Here is a 24149-nt window from a genome sequence, read left to right as displayed (position 1 = left end):
ATGCTTGATAGATCACGCACATCCCAACATTAGGCATTCTTGAAAAAAAATCGAAAATACTTGAAAATGAAAATTTTTGCTCTCTAAGGCGAAATATTAAGCTATAGAAATGAAAGCCTTGAAGAGATATGCTACTCATTCATGGCAGTTCCAAAAAAGAAAAAAAGACGTTACTCAAAATCTCTCATTTTTGAGGTATGACGTTTTTGAAAGGAGTGAAAAGTATGGTATTACTTAAATTTGCGTGGAAATAATTTGAGAAGAGTTAAATTAAAAGAGGAAAAAAAAAAGACGTAACTCAAAATCTCTCATTTTTGAGGTATGACGTTTTTGAAAGGAGTGAAAGGTATGGTATTACTTAACTTTGCATGGAAATAATTTGAGAAGAGTTAAATTAAAAGAGGAATACAATACTTCTGCAGATACTGCTCTGCATCCTTCTATAAATTAGAAAACACAGGGAAAGCAATATTTAACTTTAAAAAGGCAAGCTGCATTCTACCTTAAATATGTATGAACCAGTTAAAGAAGCCAAAACATAAATAGATAAATAAATAAATAGCTTTTGAATATGTACACATTATTCCTAACTATTCATCCTTTCATTACACATGATTCGGAATATCAAGCTTATGTTGCTCACTCAAAAAGTATGAAAGTACCATTCATTCACTTTAGAGCGTTAATATAAATAAATAAAATATTTGTTATACAATGTTTAAAAACGTTTGAGGGTGAATATCAGGAAAAGTTCCAAATTGATCACAGAAAATTTCGATTTTTAAAGATACGAGATTTTTTATAGATATGAGATTTTTAAGATATGAGATTTTGTTTAACTACACATCAGTAATAGATTTAAAAAAAAATAGGGGCAAGGTCAAAATGGACCCATTTTAGGAGGGGTGGCTGGCCGTTGCATTTGACAGCTGCAAATCTGATAAATGTTACAGATCTGACAAACATTTCAAATGTTTATACTTTCTATTCCTATTCCTATTCAGAGTCACAACTGACTACAACTGTATTTATGTCGAGGACTGCATACTAAGTGCCTTGCCTCCATTATTTCATATACCGATAGATGGCAGCACCATCACCGGATCGAACAGTTAATGAGAATTTAGAACTAGTAAAGGAGCTAATAGCTACCTGGTGCTAGCACCCCCAGAGGTATCGTTTCACTTAGAGGACATTGAGACCACGAGCATATTTAACGTCGCTCAGTCGCCTTTAATGACGACGGTGGGTCTTCGACCATCGAGGTTCGAACTCAGGACCTTCCGGCCCCGAATCCGACACTTTACCGATCGGGCTACCACGGCCCCATGTTTATACTTAATGCGCATGATACATTACATGTATAATTTGTATGAGTAATAATATATAAATCTGTAGTAAATATATGTAATTTTTACATAATATTTAATTTATACTGTTAGCTATTGAATTATATTATCAAAACATCTTACGTTGAAATTTTCAATTTTTCTTTTAACTATTAATTTAAAAAATAAAGAAAAATCTCTTAAAATAAGTTTTAAAAACAAAACTAATTCATGAAGGGTGGGGCGAGGGGAGGTAGATTCGCACAAGTTAACAGTTTTTTTTTTTTTTGAAACAAAATTAAACGAAGGTGTGAATGAAGAAAGGGTGGTAAAAAAACGGAAATAATTTTGTTAGAGAACTCAAATTTTTAGGAGAAAATAATGTATCAGAAGAATATTTAAAAAAAAAAATCTACTTTTCAATCATGAGATGTACAATAAACTCATTAAAGTGAAAAGATACAAAAGAAAGAATTGTGTAAAACATCGGTCACCCACGCATCAGCTCAGTAACAAATGTTTCTACTCATATGCTACCGACATGACGAATTTCCCGAATTTAAATCGCTGAATATCGCTAATTAAAGATTCGAAAATTAAAGTGCAATATTATTTTCATGCCAGAAAAATTATTAGGAGAAAATAATGTCTCAGAAGAATATTTAAAAAAATAATCTACTTTTCAATCATGAGATGTACAATAAACTCATTAAAGAGAAAAGATACAAAGAAAGAATTGTGTAAAACATCGGTCACCCATGCATCAACTCAGTAACAAATGTTTCTACCATGTGTTACCGACATGACGAATTTGCCGAATTTAAATCGCTGAATATCGCTAATTAAAGATTCGAAAATTAAAGTGCAATATTATTTTCATGCCAGAAAAATTATTTTCAATTCTGCAAAAATAGTTAAAGAAATTAATTTAATTGCGTTCCTATAATTCTATGCAAGTGAAATGAAAATTTTCGTTTGGAACTCATGCGTCACATAAAAGGCTTCATCCTGCGCAATACATTAGATCCAAATACAGTTGACTCTCTGTTTAACGACGCTCTATTTAACGACTTTCTCTATTTAACGACGGCGTTTCGCAGTCCCAGATGGTCCACTATAGTGTTAAAAGCATTCTATTTAAGGACGCTTTCTACGTAAGGACGATTTTTTGTGGTCCCTTGAAAGTCGTTAAACAGAGAGTCAACTGTAAATGTGTTGTACCCGATTTAGCCATCCCAGAAGATTGCGCTCCAGACATGATATAAAAACTTGGAACAAGCAGAAATTGCTATTTTTTTTATCGATGTAAATTTATTTTTTTTCTAAAACACAAGAGTCAATTCTCATAGATAAGCGTAAAACACGTTACTTCATTTTGTATTTGTTTTTAATGTGACGTTTTATAATGCACAGCCTTTTTTTTTGAGCAATCACGATTGTTTATCGTTCTCATTTGACTGTTTTGATGTGCTATCATTTTATTTTTCCACCAGCACCCTCTGCAGCACCGCCGTCGACCGGCCTCACCCTCACGATGCTGCTCCTCTTGCGAAAACCGTCTCCAGGTTCCGTCAATATCCTACACACACACGCATACACACGTCTGCCTACACACACATACACACACTCATGTCTGCGCACAGACACAAACACACTCCTACACACACATGCACATAATCATGTCTGCACACAGACACAAACACATATGCCTACATACACAAACACACGAACGGCTACACACACACGCGCGCGTACACACACGGCACTGCATACACAACACGCAGACACCATCATACATACACACTCACGCACCCACACACATGCGCCTACACAAATACACACGCGCATTCATACTTACACACGCTCGTGATTGCGAAAAATATAATTTGAATTCAAGATGACAAAAATTCAAACTAATATATATTCTTTTTTTTTTTTTTTTTGGAAATTTGCGATTTTAAAATGGGAAGGTAACCGACAGGACTTTGGACAAAAAAGAAGTCCCAGTATTATATATTAAAGCAAAACCTCAAGATTTTGCCATGGATTGCATGTACGACAAAGTTTACTATATGAATTGTATTTTTTTATTTTTTTATTTTTAGTGCTTGAGAAATTCATCTGTGACTGCACTTTTCCTGATTTTCATTCTTAAACCGAACTCACTATTCACCTGTCACAAAGCAATCCTACCTCTATTCGTTTATGAGAAACCGTTAATTTTGGAACGCGATAAAACAGATTAAGACAGAGTCAATTCCACTCCGAGATCGAAACAGCATTGGTTCTGTGTCTACGAATGCAGGAGAGTAAATGTAAATTGGAGATGGAGATACATAATAGACTGCAAATAAGCAAGCTGTCCCATGGGTTTCAAACTTGACACTAATGCTGTATCCTATTTACAACTGTGTTTGAAAGTTATAGACTTGTGGTATTATACATAGTAGTTAATTCTGAAACATATTCTTTTATTTCAAAATCCAGCTCTAAAACTGTTTGATTAAGCTAATTGATCAGGATCTTTGGAATTTTAACCAAAATATGAATTTTCGGACGTTCTTTTAACTTACTGATTCATGGTCTGTTGAGTAATTGACCTTTACTTTTGACACCCTTAACAAATTATCGGTTTTGAGACCGTTTAATAAAATATGTTTATTAGGTGCCATTGGTTTCTCAACCACCACCTCTTTTGCCTACTCTATCTTGTCTAAACAAATTATACCCAGCAATATGTAATAAATCTACACATAATTCGGTAACCCATGTCTCTGTAATTCCAATAACATCCAAATTCTCATCTACAATTATGCTTTTCAATTCTTCCATCTTGTTCCTAATACTGCGAGCATTGGTATATAGTGCAGTAGAAGCAAACCAAAAAACACCTTGTGGTCAAACACATTGCAACAGAAATTGTTCTTGTGGTAAATGGTAGGTAACACACTACTAATGAACACACTAAAAATATACATCCGTACTGGTGGGACAAATATGCTTTTCGGCCGCCATCTTGAACATTCATAAAAAAATTTAAAAATAAAAAAAAAATCATGTGTGATACCAAATGAAAGGAAATTTAACACTGAAAAGGAAAAAATATGGGATACTTAAAGTGAAGTGAAGATGCTAAAAACATACATCTATATTGTAGTGAAAAATGCTGTTTTTTTTTTTTGGCCGCCATTTTGAATTTTTTTTTTTTTTTTAATTGTGTGTGGTATCAAATAAAAGGAAATTTTATGTTGAAAAAGAATTTAAAATAGGATATTTAAAGTAAAGCGGGCAGAATAAAAATTTACATCCGCACTAAAGCGAGAAATGCGTTTTTTTGGTCGCCCTCTTGAAAAATCATGGAAAATTTTCAAAAATAAAAAACATTATGTGTGGTATCAAATGAAAGGAAATTTCTTGCTCAAAGAGAAAATGATTTTGTTTTAGATTGAAAAGAAAAGAAAGAATGAAATAAGAGCCGAAACACTGAAGTATCTTGTTGTGTTAAAAACGTTATTTATTAATTAATCAAAGCGGTATAAGAACTTTGGATAACTTTGCATCCGAGGACATTTTTCAAAAACGTTAAATAAATACATCTTTTTTCAAAATATAAGTAGGAAGAAAAAACCAAACCATGAATTTAAAAAAGTTTTATAAAATGAAATATTTACATTATCAAAATAAAATTTCATCTTTATCTTCATCCAAATTCAAAATGTTTCCTGTGTTTTTGCAGTTATTTCCACAACAGTTCTTACAAATTACCGAGTATGAAAGTCTAAATCGATGGCATATACATGTTGTAGTGTTACATGGTTCTTCTGTGTATCTTGGCAAGTAAGAGTTGATCTAGCGCTGGGCTCAAATCTGGATATTGGCTGAAAGTCTGCATCTACCAACTGCCATTCCGAAAGTTTGGGAATCCGAGTTTGCAATTCAAGGATTTTCCAAATAAAACCCTGCAGATGTACTCGATATAGATGATATTTCGATGCATTTTGCATTGGGGGCAAACGAGTCATGTCAAATTCTTTTTTAGCTGAAGTCTTTTTCCTAAGGTATTGCTTATAGCAAAGCGTGCTTAAGTGGCCTGTGTCGATGTTACCTACATAAAGTGACACAATTATCTTACAACCGATTCAACCAAATATTCCAAAGTAACATATTTCGATGATCCGAAATGGCATGATCAAGGGATAAGAGTCGAATCTTAAAAACAAAGGATACTCGTAATAATAGATATTATTATTCAATTGTATTAATAGTTGGTTGATTTGGATGCTGATGTTAAATTAAGTTTTATTAAATATAATAGTTGAAAAAGGGTTTAATTTATCTGAACTATAAAAATTAATTAGCTCAACTTGGTATTAATATCCAATTTTGTCAATTCTTTTATCAGAAATGAAAGATTTTGTCCACTCTGTTACGCATTTAAACACAACAACAAATTCAAAATTTGCAATCATTTTTTAATTTTTTTTTGTTTAATATAAACAAATGGAACATATCTTTCATACAAATGCTTAAAATGTCATTGTAAAAGGCACATTTAGTTTTTATTGCTAATTATCTTACTCAAAAATACAAAAATTAAAAAAATCATTTGCAAAAGTTAGATTTTTACATGAAACAAACTTGAAAAAAGATTGAAGTTGGATTATTCTAGTTAGTAATGGTGTAGTTCTATGCAAATTAAAGCTTAAATTAAATATTTAAAAAGAAAATTACAATCAAATCAGTTAAAATATTCCTGTAACAGAGTGCACATACCTGTAACGGAGTGGACACTATTATTGAAGATAGAAGTAATCTCTATGTTTAAACAGAAAAAATAGATAGACAATGTTTCATTTTTTAAAATTTTGTATTTAATTCAATATTTCTATAAATTTGTTAAGCTAAGCTTTTTGAAAAACATCAATAGCATATGGGACTTGTTTACTATTTCCATGAATATTGTCCACTATATTACACAAGAAGTGTAACAGAGTGGACAAATAAGTAGTTAAATTTTTTTTTCTAAACCTAAACATAAAGTAACAATTAAAATAGTAACACAAAAGCAAAGAGTAAATCTAAAATTACTACTTTATATGTAATTTAGATTTTTTTTTTTAAATTTTAATTAGTGTAACATAGTGGACATTTTATTACTTAAATTCACTATCAGAAACAAAGAATGAATCTTACCTTGTTTGTTGACGGTTGAATCCTCTAGGGTTAGCTAAACATGAAGTTTTTACCATTTGGTCATCTCAAAAATATTGCTAGTTTTTTTGTAAAAATATTTTCTTATTCTTTAATGACTATAACAGAGTGGACATTTCAAAATTTGTAAACTGTAGGGACAATTGTAAATTCCCTGCATTTTCATTAAAAAAATATTTTTCTAAAAAAAATTGATTGTTTAAATTGTTACAATAAAGGTGTTGCAATAAAATTGGAATTTTTTTATTGTTATTGCATCTAAGCAATTACTTAAATCACTTTTTAACTGTCACTGTTTTGAAGTTGGGACATCAAGATTTTGCCTTTTTGGCTAACATGTTTTTTTTTTTTTTAAATTCCTAAATCAAAATATTAAGAAAAAAATACCACATGATACAAAAGTTCATGAGGAATAAAGAAAATAAATATGATTAATTTATATTAACTATATAATTTTCTGTAAAAAATCCAAAAGTGCCGGACAATGTACCATTTTCGTCGGAATGACCCATATTCTTGGTGAATGTTTACCTGTGCCAGAGAAACGTTCTAGGTAAGGAGTACGTAATTATGTATTCCAAGTGTTGAAGCTGGTTACTCTTAGAAGACATTTGAAATGCTGGACAGCTCCTATTTTAATGTCTAGAAATAGGACTGAATTAACGATGAATTTTAACAAAGAAATCCAAGTTATGTTATTATTTTTTTAAAGGTTTTAAATAGAATTAAAAAGGATCACGTGACCCATAGAATTTTTTTATATGAAATGATAAGTACGAAACTATTGAAATCGTATTTTTGTTGGCGGATATGAAAGTTTAAAAAAAATAAAAAAAAGAACGCACTTAATGTGAAACTTTAACTGTATTTAAAATTTATTTAACTCAGACAAGTTTTAGTAAGTTAAAATTAAAGAATAAGTCAAGTGGGATTAAAATTTAAATTCATTTATATCTAGAAATATAGTGTTTGAGTATTTTGTTGAATATTTAACTAAATCCCAGAAACAATGGGAGAACAACTTTTACGCTAAAACAGTCATGGAAAGCAAACATCATCTTATTTAGTAACGTTACTTAAACTAGGTTTAATTGCATTGTTCTGACTTGATTTTAAATGGAGACTCTAAAAGAAAAATCATTTAAACTGTGCACTGTCTTATTTGATGTGATGTATTTACTTTCGTGTTGTTCTCCCCATTTCATGCATCAGCACAATAAAGAGCGAGGAGATTTTCATTATACAGTTAGTTTGCATTTAATTCAAGAAATTTCATTCATATTCAATTGAAAGCACAGCCTAATCAAAGAAGTTAATCGAGTAATTGTATATATGTACATACTAGCTGCGTTGCCCGGCTTTGCCCGGTCTACCTTGAAAATAAAAATTGTGTCAAGTGACGTATATTCAACAATCAGGCGTAAAAAATAATAAAAAAACATCCTGATTTCCCTTCCAAACAATGACGATATTAAAATACTTTTAAGAAATTAAATCCAGAAAGATGGATTTAAAGTGCGTAACCATGGAAACACAAAATAAAATAAATTTAAGGAACTAAAATGTGAAAGAAAATGGTTCACAATTTGAATGGAATCGAGATTTCTTAAACTTTATTTAAAAAGGCTTGTAACTTTTTTCCTTTCGAGATAAAAGCTTATTTTTTCGACCAAAGGTCGAGTTAGACCTGAAATAAAAAAGGTCGTTTTTTCCAATGGCGACAAAAAGAAAGCTGTGGGACAATTCCTTCACTTTTTATTGATTTATTTAATGAACGAAGTAATGCCTAAATTTCAGCTAAGCCTAAAAAAATTAGAGCTAAAAACGCAAATAACTCCCACCGTAATAAAGTTAGAGCATTGAAACAAATTGCGTTGAACGCGGAAAATTCTACCCTTTCTAACGATATGTAATATTAATATGTGCAAGTAATTTTTCACCCCCATATTTGAGAATTTATGTGAAAATTGGACGTAAATTAGAATAAAAAAAGAACTATTCATCGAATTTTATTCGAACTGGTCTGCAAACCTTCTCAGGACTTAGAGGAACAAACTGAAAATTTCAGCGCAATCGGCCGGGTAGTTCTCGAGTTTTGCGAGTTCAAACACACAGACGATTTTTGGGGACTTCATTTTATACTATATAGAGATTATTCTCTAATTATTCCTAGCAAATTTAAATCACACAGCTTTGAAAATATCCAGTAAATAAAAAAATTATGAGAAAGCGTATCAACCAATTTAATCATGTGAGTAATTTAGCAAAAAATAAGTTACAAGTAGTCTATCTCAAAACATGTGTTTTGTTTATAATGCGCAAGATAATTCAATAACTAAGAAATATTTTTGCGTCAAATTTGTATTGAGCATGCAAAATACCTTAATTAACAAAGTGAACAAAAATATATTTGTACATATTCTAACTTAAATTCTATAGGGTTTTGACCATTTTCGACACCTTAATTTAAATAAATATGTAAATTAGAAAGTACACTCAAATGTAAAAAAGATGACAGATTGTTAAATTAACTATTTGGATTAATTAGACACCAAAAGTATTCTGGCATGACTAATAGTTCTCTGTAATCATACGCCAAGGTGACCAACACAATTTTTATCTAAAACGTTTTCTCATATTTATTACTCACTTAAATAAGCACTTACCAAAATAATTTGGGCTTAAAAAATTGTGCAATAAAAGAAATAGCTTGTGCTTTTCTAGAAAAGGAAAAATTAATGTCTCGAATTTATTCTTTCAGAGTTATTGAGAGCAGCGGGATTGCAAAAATTTTTATATATATATATATATATATATATATATATATATATTGCACTGACGAGTTAGCAGCACTTGATAAATGTAAACACAACAATCGTACGTAAATAAGCTGATCGTTGCTAACGGAAAGAAACAAATAAAGGCTCATTTTGCGCCATATATATATATATATATATATATATATATATATATATATATATATATATATATATATATATATATATATATATATATATATATATATATATATATATATATATATATATATATATATATATATATATATATATATATATATATATATATATATATATTGTTGTGTTTACATTTATCAAGTGCTGCTAACACGTCTCTAGCGCTTGATGCCATTCTAGCTTTTGATTTCAAAGCGTTAGGATTTTGATTTTAGAACGAGTGTTTTTAGAGTACTTGAGTATAGTTTAGAAAGAAGAGTGCTGTGGGCTTTTAAATCTTTAGATGAAATATCTGAACGCAGATTGGATAGAAATGCTGCCGATAGGCGCGCAGGTGCACGTCGTGCAAACCGCAAATTGAGTGATTTCCGCATATGTTTCCTTACATATTTGCGGAAAGATCATGCACTTTACGAACATATTGAAGTGCTTTACGAAAAGAGTTGAACTAACACAGATAGCAATAAAACTGGATAAAAATACTATTGTAGCAAAAAAGAATACTGCTAATAATAACACTGATACTTATATCATACCTCAAATAAGTTATTTCATTCGAAAGAGACGTGCCTTTTAAATTTAAACGTAAACAAATTCCTGTTACATTAGCCTTCCCAATGATTATAAATATTGCGCAGGGTCAAACTTTTTGTAAAAAATGTTTAGATTTAACAAAACCAGTTTTCAGTCATGGACATATCATATGTGGGTCATTCCATGCGAAATGAGCAAATCAGCTGTGGCTGACATGTCACAGATTTCAATGAAAATTTTTATTTAGGTAAACCATGCAGATCTGTGAGGGAATGCAAAGTATGGAAGTTTAAAAACGGTTTGTTGCTTTGTTATTGAAATTAGAAGTTGATGCTTACGCTAAGCCTAAATTTTCAGAGTTCATGGCGGACAGTTTGTGACTCAATAACTCCATAAGTTATAAACGTACACTTGAAAAACTATCTATAACTAACTATCTGCTCAAATTTCGTAATTGTTTATGAATTTCTTGATGACGAAATCGTACTTTAAAAAATCAAAAATTTCCGAAAATTTCATTTTTTCCTCTATTTTAGATGTTTTTTTGAAAATGAGGGAATGCTCTAAATTTACTCAATTTTTTTTACGTAACACATTGAAGTATCTTTTAGATGCTACTAAATTTTAATCATTGGTATCAGCGTATTTTTGTTGCTAGAGTAACTTGAACAAAGGTAACATTTCATTAGTTTTTTCTTTTTATTGTAAGTTTAGCAAAATTAACCATTTCTTCCGTGTTTCATTTTCTCAAAAGCATGTTTATGAAGTACTTGCTGAAATGTTTCCTTAATTATTGTGTTGAATTTTCCTCTCCATTCGTGATATAGGAAAAAAAATAGCTCTTAAGAGAACGTACTAAGTTTAAAGATATGGGACCATCTTGTCTAATTCACAATAGCATTTGAGATTGGGCTATGAGTTTGAGGAAGTTCGTTTCATCCATTAATAAGATATTTGACGAAATACACTCCATCCCCTTTCTAAAAATGTCATTTTTGTCATTTTTCCGATTTTTGAGGGGCTATAATCTATAAAGGGTACACAAACACACAGCAACAGTTACATATTCTTTTTAGCATGGTTCCAGTAATTAGTTTTTGCCGTATTTCATTTTGTGTTTCCGTCCCCTACGCGAGTTATCCCCCTTTGAAATGAGTAAAATTTTTACATTTGACCTTGAACTTCAACCTGTTGCCATTTTTTAATTACTAACTTACAGCTACGTAACTCAGCATGTAAGACGATCACCTTATGCACTTTAACATCAAAGCTTTTAATTAACTATCATAACTGTAATTCTAATAGATTTTGGCCAAAATGCAAAAGGTCCCTATTTTGACAACGAAAATCCCTTTTGATGACCTCTAAAAAATCAAAAGTCCGGTTGAGAGAAAAAATAAAAGTGGTTTTAAACATCTTTCATATGCAGCTTTAAGGGATATGGATTTCAAAAAAAAAAGTTTAAAATGGTTGAGCGCATGCATTCGTCAAATCTGTATGGATGACCCATAAAACACAAAGAAAATGCTATTTTTCTGAATTTTATTTTAAGTTTGGAAATTGAAAACCAATTTCGAGTTTCTTCAAGCAAATAGTAGAAACACAGCTCTATATTCTTGCAAAATTTTAAAGTTGTCTGAATTTTCCCTCATTTGAATTTTTGTGTCTATGTGAAGAAGAAAATCATCATTTTACAAAATGTCACTAAGTTTAAAACTGATTTTGAAGACAAAGGAGTTAAAATACAACTTCAAAAGTAAGGTAGTTTTTTTATGATACTAAGCACATTATTGGGTATTAAATTCAGCAAAACTAATGCATTCCTTAAAGATTGAGATTGAAAAATAAAATGCTTAGTTATGAGAAAACTGAAATATTTTCAGTTTTTGAAACTCGGTTAAAAGTTAACTATAATAACTTTGAAAATTTTACTGATATCAGATTAATTACTCTACTCCATAGATTGCAACAACATATAACTTTTATGTTTTCATTAAATAGTTAATAAGATACAAGCCTTCAAAAATGCAACATTTAGCATTAATGAGAATGCTGTTCAATTTGACCAATATTCAATCGCATGTAACTATTCAAATAAAAAATATTAAGCAAAAATATTTTAGATATTTTTATACAGGCATAAAAGGAACCTGTATACCAAATTTCATAAAAATCTGTTACCATGCGGCCACCACTTTTTTGTGAATTTTGCTCATTTCGTATGGAATGACCCATGTACGTCATTCAAGACTCAGGTCATTTGATTATGAATCTGTTGTATCTGAAAACATATAGAAATTTACAATTGTGTATATAGAGAAGTATTATAATTTCCTTTTTTTTTTAATCCCTTGCAAAAATGTTGTTGCCGAAAGGTTTTACCTTAAACCATAAACATTAGAGAATTATATATATATATATATATATATATATATATATATATATATATATATATATATATATATATATATATAATCCCAAGTTATAGTAAAACAATTGATTCATAATTGAGAGCACCCTCCCCCCCCAAATTGGGTCTGATTAACTGCATGAAACTTCAACTAACAAGAAGATTCCGCCTAATGCCCTTTGGAAAAGTAATTCATTCTTCAAAACTCAGAGATTGAAAAAATCAATAAATGAATAAAATAAAACATTATATAGCATTAAAAATAAGGAAATGATTAAAACAAACATATTTAGCAAAAGTTAGTTGATGGAAACACATATTTATTTTATGTTTATTTCGTACTTGGAACATGTTCCAGTTGTTGATACAGATTGGCGTCATTATTTGGATAAATAAATATTTATAGCAGATCCGTTCGCAGTCTAAAACCAGCAGTTTTACTGGAATTGAAAGTTTATTTAAATGCGCAATATGTTTGTATTTAGTTACCAAAAAATGTGCTACGTAAATAAAGTTATCGCTCTAAGGTACACAGTTCATTAAACACCCACAAGGAATATAAATTATTCAAGTCATTAGTATTCATACTGTATTATTCATTTAAAATAAATGAACGGTTCTAAAAAAATGTAATGTGCAAAGCTTAGTTCCGACATTCAAATTAATGATTTAGTAAGGTTGGCTAACAATTTTTTGTTAGAATTTCAAATGCATTCGACTTTTAAAATACATTACAGTTTAATTTAATTACGGTGAAATCAATCCACATGTTTTGGCCTTCAAACATTTTTAACTGGCCTCTGCCATCTAGATGTCAATTCTGTACTGGATATTTTAATATAATAATTATTAAACTGTATCACAGTATAGCATTGAGCAAGAAAAAGTGTGGGGAAATACATTAAAAGTTGCAACACTTGTTTTAATGACATTCGCGTTAAGAAAACATTTATACTAAATGAAAAAACAGGGCCGTGGTAGCCCGATCGGTAGAGTGTCGGATTCGGAGCCGGAGGGTCCTGAGTTCGAACCTCGAAGGTCGAAGATCCATCGTCGTCATTAAAGGGGACTGGGCGACGTTAAATATGCTCGTGGTCTCAATGTCCTCCAAGTGAAACGATACCTCTGGGGGTGCTAGCACCAGGTAGCTATTAGCTCCTGGTCTAGTTCTAAATTCTCATTAACTGTTCGATCCGGTGACGGTGCTGCCATCTATCGGTATAAAAAATCATGGAGGCAAGGCACTTAGTATGCAGTCCTCGACATAAATACAGTTGTAGTCAGTTGTGACTCGGAATCGAAATCGAAATGAAAACACATTGCACAGAAAGTTTCTTAAGAAAAGCTAAAACGCCAAATAGTGTACTAAAATAAAAATGAGTGTGGCAGTTACAAACGCTTTTTGTCAGAACATATAATACATTACAAATTAGTTTAATTGACATTAAATGAAAAAAGGTCGTGCTTAAAGTATTAGCTTTATTCCAATTTTTTAATAAGATTGTAAAACATTTGTCAGTAATCTGTCAAATAAAAATCATACTATAACCATAAACATTAAACCACTAATTTAATAGGAGTTCTTTACTGTAGTTGTGTCCTTAACATAAAAGTAAAACTAGTTCTCTCATTCGCATTCAAAGTTTCAGTTTAAAGTAAATCTGGCATTAAAAATACTTACAGAGTCATTATTATTCTCAAATATCTTAAGCTTAAAGCTTGAGAAAGTTTAATGGGTTTCCTTGTGCGTACACATTGAGAAACATTCTGAAAATAAATGCATATAGCACTTATATTAACAATACTAGCAGTGCCCGCAAAGCGATGTCCATGCGAAAAAAAGTAAGTTCCTTGAATAAACACAAATCAGACCCCCTCCCACCCCCATCCCTCTAATTTGAAATAAAAATTTTTATTTAACTGAAATGCATGCACAACCTTTAAAAAACACAGAAACGTTTCTTCGCAATTTAAGATATAGTGGCGGAAAAAAACAACAACACCTAGAAAGACGTGTGCTAGATAAACGAAATTTGGTAGGCTTGTTTATACATCTGAAAAAAAAAATCGATTGACGGATACGGATCATGATTTTTCTTCGGTGGAGAGCGTGAGCTCTTTTGCCGGGTGTGAGGGTATAGGGTCATAACATGGAACAGATCATTGATGGTATGAGGGGGAAGAGGAAAATATATATATAAAAAAAGGAATCTTTTCAGGGCACTTGAGTATATACAATATTTACAAGCACATGTGAAATAATTGACAAGCATCAAAAACGAAGGATAAATATGAGTGGATAAATAAGGTCTAAATCGATTGACATTTCGCGTCTCGCGCATAAATGTGGCGTTGGTAGCGCCACCTAGAACTTTTAAATTAGGGTTGCTTCAATTGCGAACTGTAAAGTTCGAGAGCGTTACTTTTCTGACAAATTCGACGTATTGAGTTGATGTTAGACAAGAATGCCTCTAAGAACACGTTGAAGCCATTATCAGCAGCTCACCGAGTTTGATTGAGTTCGTGCAATAGGGAAGTTGCAACCTATTAAATGTTCATATATTGGCTATTGGATATTGTTAATTGACTCTCAAAACTAAAAAATTCACCATCGCCGAATTTTAAAACACCGTGGTTTATTTTTAATGAATTTTTAAAAATCCACGCGCAAAAGTGCGCTCTTCTGAAACGTCACGAGCCTACGTCACAGGGCACGAATGGGCAGCCTTCCGCCGAAGATCCCTTGTTTTCGCTAGGAACATTTTGAGCGAGCTGATATTTTTATTTTTTAGAAATTCAATAATCCTTTTGAACACACTACTGAGACCAGATTCGTTAAAGCACAATCTAAATGATCTTCCTCATGTAACATCAATGATGGTATTCGAATATCTCCGAGAGGATGAGAGGTTTAATGTTAAGGAGATAAGCCTTTTACGTTTCGTCTTCGAAGTCGAATGCGTGACCTTCGGCTTCTCCCCTACCGGAAAGCGCATGACGTCACTTCCTATGCCATTTGACGTCACAAGCGCTTGAACTTTAAAAATTAATTAAAAAAAAAACTACTTATCGTATCGCAAAAATTTTTTCACCTATGATGTTCATACATGTTACTCTATCATATAAAAATAAAATTGAAAAATCGAAAACTTCCTTATTGAACTACGAGACTTTGGATTTTCTTTCATCGATATTGCATAAATTCTCTTTCGGAATGTGTCCACTGCGCATGATTATTAAGAGCAGTGGTCCAGGGATGGAACTGCCTTAAGAAGATCGGTTTCCGGGTGGCCACGTGCCAGTACTGAGAGGGAAGACCACTGTATTTAGCGTTCGGCTGTCGCGCATCGTACTGCGTCCATGACAGAAATTCGACCTGCAGTTTGAACTAGAGCCCCTATAACTGGAGAGGCCGACGCATCCGCCATTTTGGAGCAAGCGTAAAACACGGAAAACTACCTTTATTGGCAATCATTCGCCAAACAGGGAACGAGAGAGTCGGAGAGCGAAGGTGAGCATTGGCGAAATTTTGGAAACATTTGGCGTCGCTTCCAGACTGTCAGTCACTTCGTGGGCTATTATTTATCCATTTATTTTTTTCTTTCTGCATCTGCTGGAAATCTGAGGGGCTGAAATCCTTTTTTGGAGCTGTTTATACAATTAACAGCCGAACAACTACTTATTTGACTCAATTTAACACATGCTAAAGAAATGTAAACATCAGCAGCAATGCTATCGCTACGAAGCACTGGATCAAGTTTGCTTCAAAATGGCGGATGCGTCGACTCCTCCACTATAGGAGCCTTAGTTTGAACCACAGCGACACAACGAACTGTCAGAAATCGGTTATTTCCCGAACAGCGCCGAGCCAGGTACCATGTAGCATGTATTCGACTGTCGTCAAATCATTGCCGTTTTCGACACCAGTGGTGTCGATTCAGATCTCATTGGAAGACGGGGTGAAGTTTCGTTGTGATGGAAGCAGATTCTATTGTGCGATGAAGTTTTTATCAATGAAGTTATCGCACAGATGACTAATTTAATTAGTGCCCTTTTGAACTGCAAAGTGTAATTGGAGTCCTTTTCAGAAAACAATACCTGTTGTTGAAATTATTTCTTTTTATTTCCTCCTTGGTGATATAATACAGTGATATCCTTGGCGAGCTATTTACATATGAAATATGAAATTGCAACATAAGTTCTCTCGAAACATAGATAATTTAGTAAAACATGCAAAACCATTATTTGTAAATTTGTAATATGACAAATGAAGAGTCATTTATGTGATCGAGGTTTTAGTAATTTGAACTTAAGGTTTGCAGATAAAGTTTACAATTATGAAATGCCTAATCGAGAGCATGACGGCAAACAGCCGACTTGGCTGATCATGAAACTAAAATACGGCGCCTTTAAAGAGAGAGAGAGAGGAAGACTGAGCTACCGAAGCAACATATTGTTACAAATCCTGTAAATAGTAATTATTGTAGTAACGTAACCTGTAGATGGTTTCCCGTAATGAATATACAACCCCTTTTTCATATGGCTAAAATATACGACCCCTATTCCCTTTTTGTTCATTGATAAAATTTGATAACGGTCAACGCATTTCGAGAAGCGTGTGGAATATTTGAGAAAATTCTTTTCGGTGTATTTAAGCCGTTAGCGATGGATAAACAGTTAGTTTCGATTCAGATTTCGAACTGAGTGTGTGTATTAGCTCTGTTTATAGCGAGGCATTTCGCTGTGTTGTTTTCGTATTTGGAAGTAAATACGTGTGTAAACGTTGAGTTTACGGTGTGGCGTGATAATTGCTTAATTGCTGATGAATAATTTTGCAGCTGTTGACGATCTTTCCTGTACATAGTGTAAATAAATTTCCTGTGCTTTTATCAAGAACTGTGTCTTCATTTCAAGAAAGTGGAAGTCGCACCGAATCCGTTACAATTTGGCGCCCAACGTGGGGCTTCTTCTGGACTTTCTTGGAGTAAGTGTGACTTTGGACATTTTTTTTTCATAAAGACTTTGAATTTATAGACTTTGTTTTTATGGTGATTACTCGCGCAATGGATGACCAATTAAAACAACTTCTGGCAGCAATTAATGCTGTGAAAAGTGACTTGACCGAAAGTTTGGCGGCTAATCAAGAACAATTAAAAAATGATATGGCGACTAATCAAGAACAATTAAAAAATGAATTGGCGACTAACCAAGAACAATTGAAAAATGAATTGGCGACTAACCAAGAACAATTGAAAAATGAATTGGCGACTAACCAAGAACAGTTAAATAGTGATTTAACTGCTAAAATTACTACAAGTCAAGATGAAATAAAAAGGGACCTAACGTCGATGAAAACCATGATGGAGAATCAACTAACCGCCATGGGAGATAAAGTTGATGCTCTGGAAGAAAAATTTGATACTGTGGAAGAGCGTATCGCCAATGTGGAAAATAAGTTGGAAGAAGAAGACAAGAAATTTACTCTACTTAAAGAAGAGATCTTTAAGGACGTGGAAAGGAGATTGGCGACCGCGGAAAGCAGCTCTGTACAGTTTGGCGCTCCCACATCGGTTGCTCGACCGTCCATTAAACTTGCCACATTTGATGGGAAAACTTCGTGGCAGGTTTACAAAACTCAATTCATGATAGTGGCGGAAGCGAACAGATGGGACTCTGCTACCAAGGCCTGTCATCTTGCAGCATCCCTGAGAGGTGACGCAGCGGACATTCTCCAGACCCTTCCGGACAGCCAGCGCCTGGATTTCGCCGCCCTCACATCTGCGTTGGAGCTTCGCTTCGGTGAGAAGTGCCAGAAAGATTTCAGCCGACTCCAGTTGAAATCCCGTTTCCAGAAAACCGGGGAAACCCTGCAAGAGCTAGCGGCGGACGTCGAGAGATTGTCTCATCTTGCTTTTTGTGACTGTCCTGCGGATGTTCGAGACAACCTGGCACTCAACTACTACATCGACGGGGTTCGAGATCCGGAAATCCAGAAAGCTCTACGGATGGCGGATGTCAAAGACCTGAGTTCTGCTGTTGTGTATGCGATGAAGTTGGAGGCCGCCCAGCAAGCAACCCGCAAGGATCGCCATTCAATCCGCGGCGTGAAAACTGATGAGCCTGATCCGGTTTCGTCACGTTTTGCTGATCTGGAAAAGCAAATAAAAGAAATTGCAGGAATCCTCAAAAGGAATTCGGCTCCCAAGGACCATAATGGACAATCACTTAAGTGCTGGAAATGTGGTGGCGAGGGTCACTTACGAAGAAACTGTGAAGCTCGTCAAGAAACCAGAGGGAAGAGCACCTCTCCCTCGCAGGTCCAGGAAAACTAAGCCATGGCAATCTCGCGGGGCGGAGGTCGCCAAATTGGAATGAGCCCCATCTTAAAGTTTTCCAGATTTCATCGACGAGTGGCGGCAGTAATGGACTGTTTGTTTACGCATATGTAAACGGGTTTCCCTGCGAACTGATTATTGACACTGGAGCCAATGTTACGATCATTAGAACAGATGTGGCTCGTCAATTTGGACTCAACATTCTGTGGACGCCGCCCTGCGTTACCCTCCAAACTGTGACAGGTGACAAGATCGAGATTGAAGGTAAAGTGAACTTAGAAATTGTGTTTGGAAATGCCATTTACCATCATACCGCATTCGTTGCTGCTATCATAGACCCCTTCATTCTCGGATTGGACTTTTTAAAGAAGTATGACTTCAACCTCGACTTCAAGACTAACGAGCTGCATTCGACGAGAGAAGACATAGCAGTCTTTCCCGCAGAAAGTGATGTAAAATCCGCTCATCAAATAATTGCCCAAACAGATTTATCAATTCCCTCAAGGTCAGAATCATTAATACCCGGCTCCATTGAAGAAAGCAATAGTTTTAGATTTGGACTCATTGAATACCCCAACTTAAGCAATAACCCAAAAGGAGTGCTGGTGGCATCTACGCTTGTGGACCTTTCCAAGGATGTAATTCCTGTGAGAGTCGCCAACGTGAGTGAAAGGCCAAGGAATATCCGGAAAGGCGAAGTGTTAGCAACTTGTACTCCCGTAAACTGCATCATTAGAAGAATCAATTCCCCCGAGACTGTGTCTTCTGAGTCCTTGACATCGAAGTTAATTGGGAGTGCACCCTTATCGAAGGATCAAAGAACTGCTGCGGAACAATTGGTGGACGACTTCAAGCATCTGTTTTCATCTACATCGGAGGATGTGGGCCGGACGAATTTAACGCAGCATAGGATCTACACTGGAGAACACCCCCCTATTAAACAGCATCCAAGACGACTACCGTTCGCCAAGAAGGAAGAAGTTGAAACCCTCCTGAAAGAGATGAAGGAGAATGATGTAATCGAACCTTCATCCAGTCCTTGGGCCTCTCCCATCGTCTTGGTCCGAAAGAAAGATGGCTCCACCAGATTTTGTGTCGATTACCGACGACTGAATGAAATCACCAAGAAAGACAGTTACCCTCTTCCACGGATAGACGACACCTTAAACACTCTTTCCGGACACAAGTGGTTTTCGACCCTGGACTTGAAGAGCGGCTACTGGCAGGTTGAGATACACCCAGATGACCGAGAGAAGACAGCGTTTACAACTGGACAAGGCTTATGGCAGTTTAAAGTGATGCCCTTCGGCCTCTGCAATGCACCAGCTACGTTCGAGCGTCTTATGGAGACAGTGTTAAGAGGACTTTCCTACGAATCCTGTCTGGTCTACTTAGACGATATCATCATCGTGGGACGCAGTTTCGAAGAACATCTGGCAAATCTTAGGAAGGTGCTGCAAAAGCTTAAGGAAGCCAATTTGAAGTTAAGCCCGTCCAAATGTAATTTGTTCCGCCGGGAAGTGAACTACCTTGGTCACATCATCTCTTCTGAAGGTGTACAAACCGATCCAGAAAAGGTATCTGCGGTCAGGAGTTGGAGTCGTCCCGAAAACATCCATCAGCTGCGAAGTTTCCTGGGGCTCTGCACGTACTACAGGAAGTTTGAAAAGGGTTTTTCCAACATTGCACGACCTTTGCATAAGCTGACGGAGAGCAAGCAAAAGTTTGAATGGTCCAAAGAATGCGAAGATGCATTTCTACGACTGAAGGAGGCTTTAACATCAACGCCTATCCTCGCCTATCCTCAGCCTCAAAAATCCTTCATCCTAGACACTGATGCGAGCAACGAGGGCATCGGAGCTGTTTTATCCCAAGAAATTGACGGAAATGAACATGTCATCGCTTACTGGAGCAAATGCTTATCAAAGTCGGAGCGAAATTACTGCGTCACCAGAAAGGAGTTACTGGCCATAGTGAAAGCTGTAGAACACTTCCATCATTATCTCTACGGCCGAAAATTTCTGCTTCGGACAGATCATGCCTCATTAACTTGGCTTTTGAACTTCAAAAATCCGGAAGGCCAGATAGCCAGATGGATACAGCGGCTCCAGGAATATGACATGGAGATCAAGCATCGAAAAGGGTTATCTCACGGTAATGCTGACGCTTTATCAAGGAGACCCTGTCCTGAGAACTGCCACTATTGTTCCCGAATCGAGAAACAGTATGGAACGACTAGCCCTACCGTCTATCAGGTGACAGTGACTCCAACATCATCAGAACCTGATCCATGGAGTGATGACCAAGTTCGAAAAGATCAACTTGAAGACCCCGACATAAAACCAATTTTGGAGTTCATGGAAAGTGACAGTCGACGCCCTAGCTGGCAGGACGTTTCCATCTTCAGTCCAGCAACAAAAAGATACTGGGCTTTATGGAACTCACTCCATTTACGGAACGGCGTACTGTACCGGAAATGGGAATCTGACGACGGCAAAACATCTAGGTGGCAGTTACTACTTCCCCGATCAAGGATTTCAGATGTTCTGAAAGAAATACATAGTAGTGCGACTGGAGGACATTTTGGTGTCTTGAAAACTCTCAATAAAGTTCGGGAGCGCTTCTTCTGGAGCAAGGCGAAGGATGACGTGGAGAAGTGGTGCCATTCTTGTGACGCCTGTGCTGCTCGTAAAGGACCGAAGAAGAGAAGCAGAGGGAAGCTACATCTGTACAACGTTGGAGCTCCTTTCGAACGAATTGGGATCGACATCCTGGGTCCTCTACCAAGAACTGCTGATGGGAACAAATACATTCTTGTTTCCATCGACTACTTCACCAAATGGCCGGAAGCATATCCCATTCCAGATCAAGAGGCTACCACCGTAGCAGAGACTCTAGTCCAACACTGGATCTCGAGATATGGAACACCTTTGCAGATTCATTCCGATCAAGGGAGGAATTTCATCTCTGCTGTGTTTAAGGGCCTATGTCAAATTCTCGGAATTGAGAAAACTAGGACAACACCACTACACCCACAATCAGACGGCATGGTGGAGAGATTTAACCGCACAATCCTGAATAATCTCTCACTTATGGTATCCAGAAATCAACAGGATTGGGACAAGAAGCTACCTTTGTTCCTGCTGGCCTACCGCAGTGCTGTCCACGAGACTACCGGATATGCCCCATCTCAGATGCTCTTTGGACGAGAGCTTCGGCTACCTTGTGATCTCGTCTTCGGTCGTCCTCCGGATGCGCCTTCATCGCCTGAGGAGTACATCCAGGATCTCCAGGCCCGGTTGGAAGACGTTCATAACTTCGCACGAGAGCGAATCAACATCGCGGCAGAGAAGATGAAGACCCGATACGACACAAGGTCTACTGGACATGAATTCAACGAAGGCGACAAGGTTTGGTTATGGAATCCCATCCGACGGAAAGGTCTGTCACCCAAATTGCAGTCGCATTGGGATGGACCCTACAAAGTCCTTAACCGACTAAATGACGTCGTAGTGAGGATCCAAAATCACCTAATGCAAAACCTAGGGTTGTACATTATGATCGGTTAGCCCCATACTATGGCCATAGTTCATGAGTATTACGTAAACAACCATGGTTGATAACATAAAAGTGTAGATAATTTTTCCTTTTAATGTTTAGTAATATTTCTTGTTATTATTGTGTTTCCTATGTATCTGTTAGTTATTAATTAATGTGAATATTTGTAAACTTGTGATAGAAGTTCGACACCCTTTCTGGGGATTGTACTGCCCGGGACGTGCAGTCCTTAGGAAGGGGGCAATGTTACAAATCCTGTAAATAGTAATTATTGTAGTAACGTAACCTGTAGATGGTTTCCCGTAATGAATATACAACCCCTTTTTCATATGGCTAAAATATACGACCCCTATTCCCTTTTTGTTCATTGATAAAATTTGATAACGGTCAACGCATTTCGAGAAGCGTGTGGAATATTTGAGAAAATTCTTTTCGGTGTATTTAAGCCGTTAGCGATGGATAAACAGTTAGTTTCGATTCAGATTTCGAACTGAGTGTGTGTATTAGCTCTGTTTATAGCGAGGCATTTCGCTGTGTTGTTTTCGTATTTGGAAGTAAATACGTGTGTAAACGTTGAGTTTACGGTGTGGCGTGATAATTGCTTAATTGCTGATGAATAATTTTGCAGCTGTTGACGATCTTTCCTGTACATAGTGTAAATAAATTTCCTGTGCTTTTATCAAGAACTGTGTCTTCATTTCAAGAAAGTGGAAGTCGCACCGAATCCGTTACAATATATAGCCAGCCAGAGTCATTTGCATGAATTACAATACATACATTTGAGATGCGCATTTCCCGATGTTAGAATGGCGGCCAATCAAATGGAAAAGAAACTTCCGTCATTTCATGACGTAAGGCACGCACGTGTCTAAGATCGGGAAACACGTTACATACATTGAAATTAGCATTTGTGACTTTGCAAGATAAAAGAAAATAGGGATTTAATTAAAGCCAAATATATCAAAATAAACATAAATAATTGATAATATCTGCAATTCCCAACAGATTCTGTCTTGGTGACAGTGATGGCCGTGTGTTGGTCAGAAACAGGGCCGCGCCGTCCCTATGTGCGAGGTCGTTCGGCGTACGACGCCGCCAAATGCAAAAAGGCGTCGAACTCTACCAATTAAAAATACTCCAAATGTTGAGAATCCCTTTTACTAAATTTTGACTACTAACAACTTAAAAAATAAAATGAACTTTTTATTAAATCCAGGGCCTCATCAAGCCAAAGTGATATCCAGGCCCTAGCAAAAATCTGGCGCCCCTCTCACAATAAAATCTCCACATTTTTTATGTAGAAGTTTCCAAACAAAAAGGGAAGAAGAAATTTACCCTATTTCGGTATCCCTAAATGATAGTTTAAACAAAACTATCATAAGATGGACGAGTAAATTACGAAATTATCATAACGTGGAACCGTAACATGGGCGCAAGCCAATTGGCGAGATTCGAAATTATCATAATGTGGAACCGTAAGATGGGTACAAGCCAATTGGCGAGAAAGTTCACCATACATTATTTGTAAATATACAGGCGAACCAAAAGACCTTTTAATTTTCTATTACGGGCAAAGCCGTGCGGGTACCACTAGTTTAGTAATATAATGAGTGCCCTGTTGCTATGTTTTAACCAGGGCTGTGGAGTTGGAGTCGAAGAGTCGGAGTCGGACTGGTTTCAGGGTAAAGGAGTCGGAATCGTTCGAAAACATGCCGACTCTGACTCCGAATCCGGGTTTATTTTTTCTTCTTTATTTTTCACCTACTCCCTTTGCATTTTTTAAAAAACTAACTACCAA

This window comes from Uloborus diversus, chromosome 1 (genome assembly GCF_026930045.1).
Source record: "Uloborus diversus isolate 005 chromosome 1, Udiv.v.3.1, whole genome shotgun sequence".
Taxonomy (NCBI): Eukaryota; Metazoa; Arthropoda; class Arachnida; order Araneae; family Uloboridae; genus Uloborus; species Uloborus diversus.
This window is presented reverse-complemented; position numbering follows the sequence as displayed.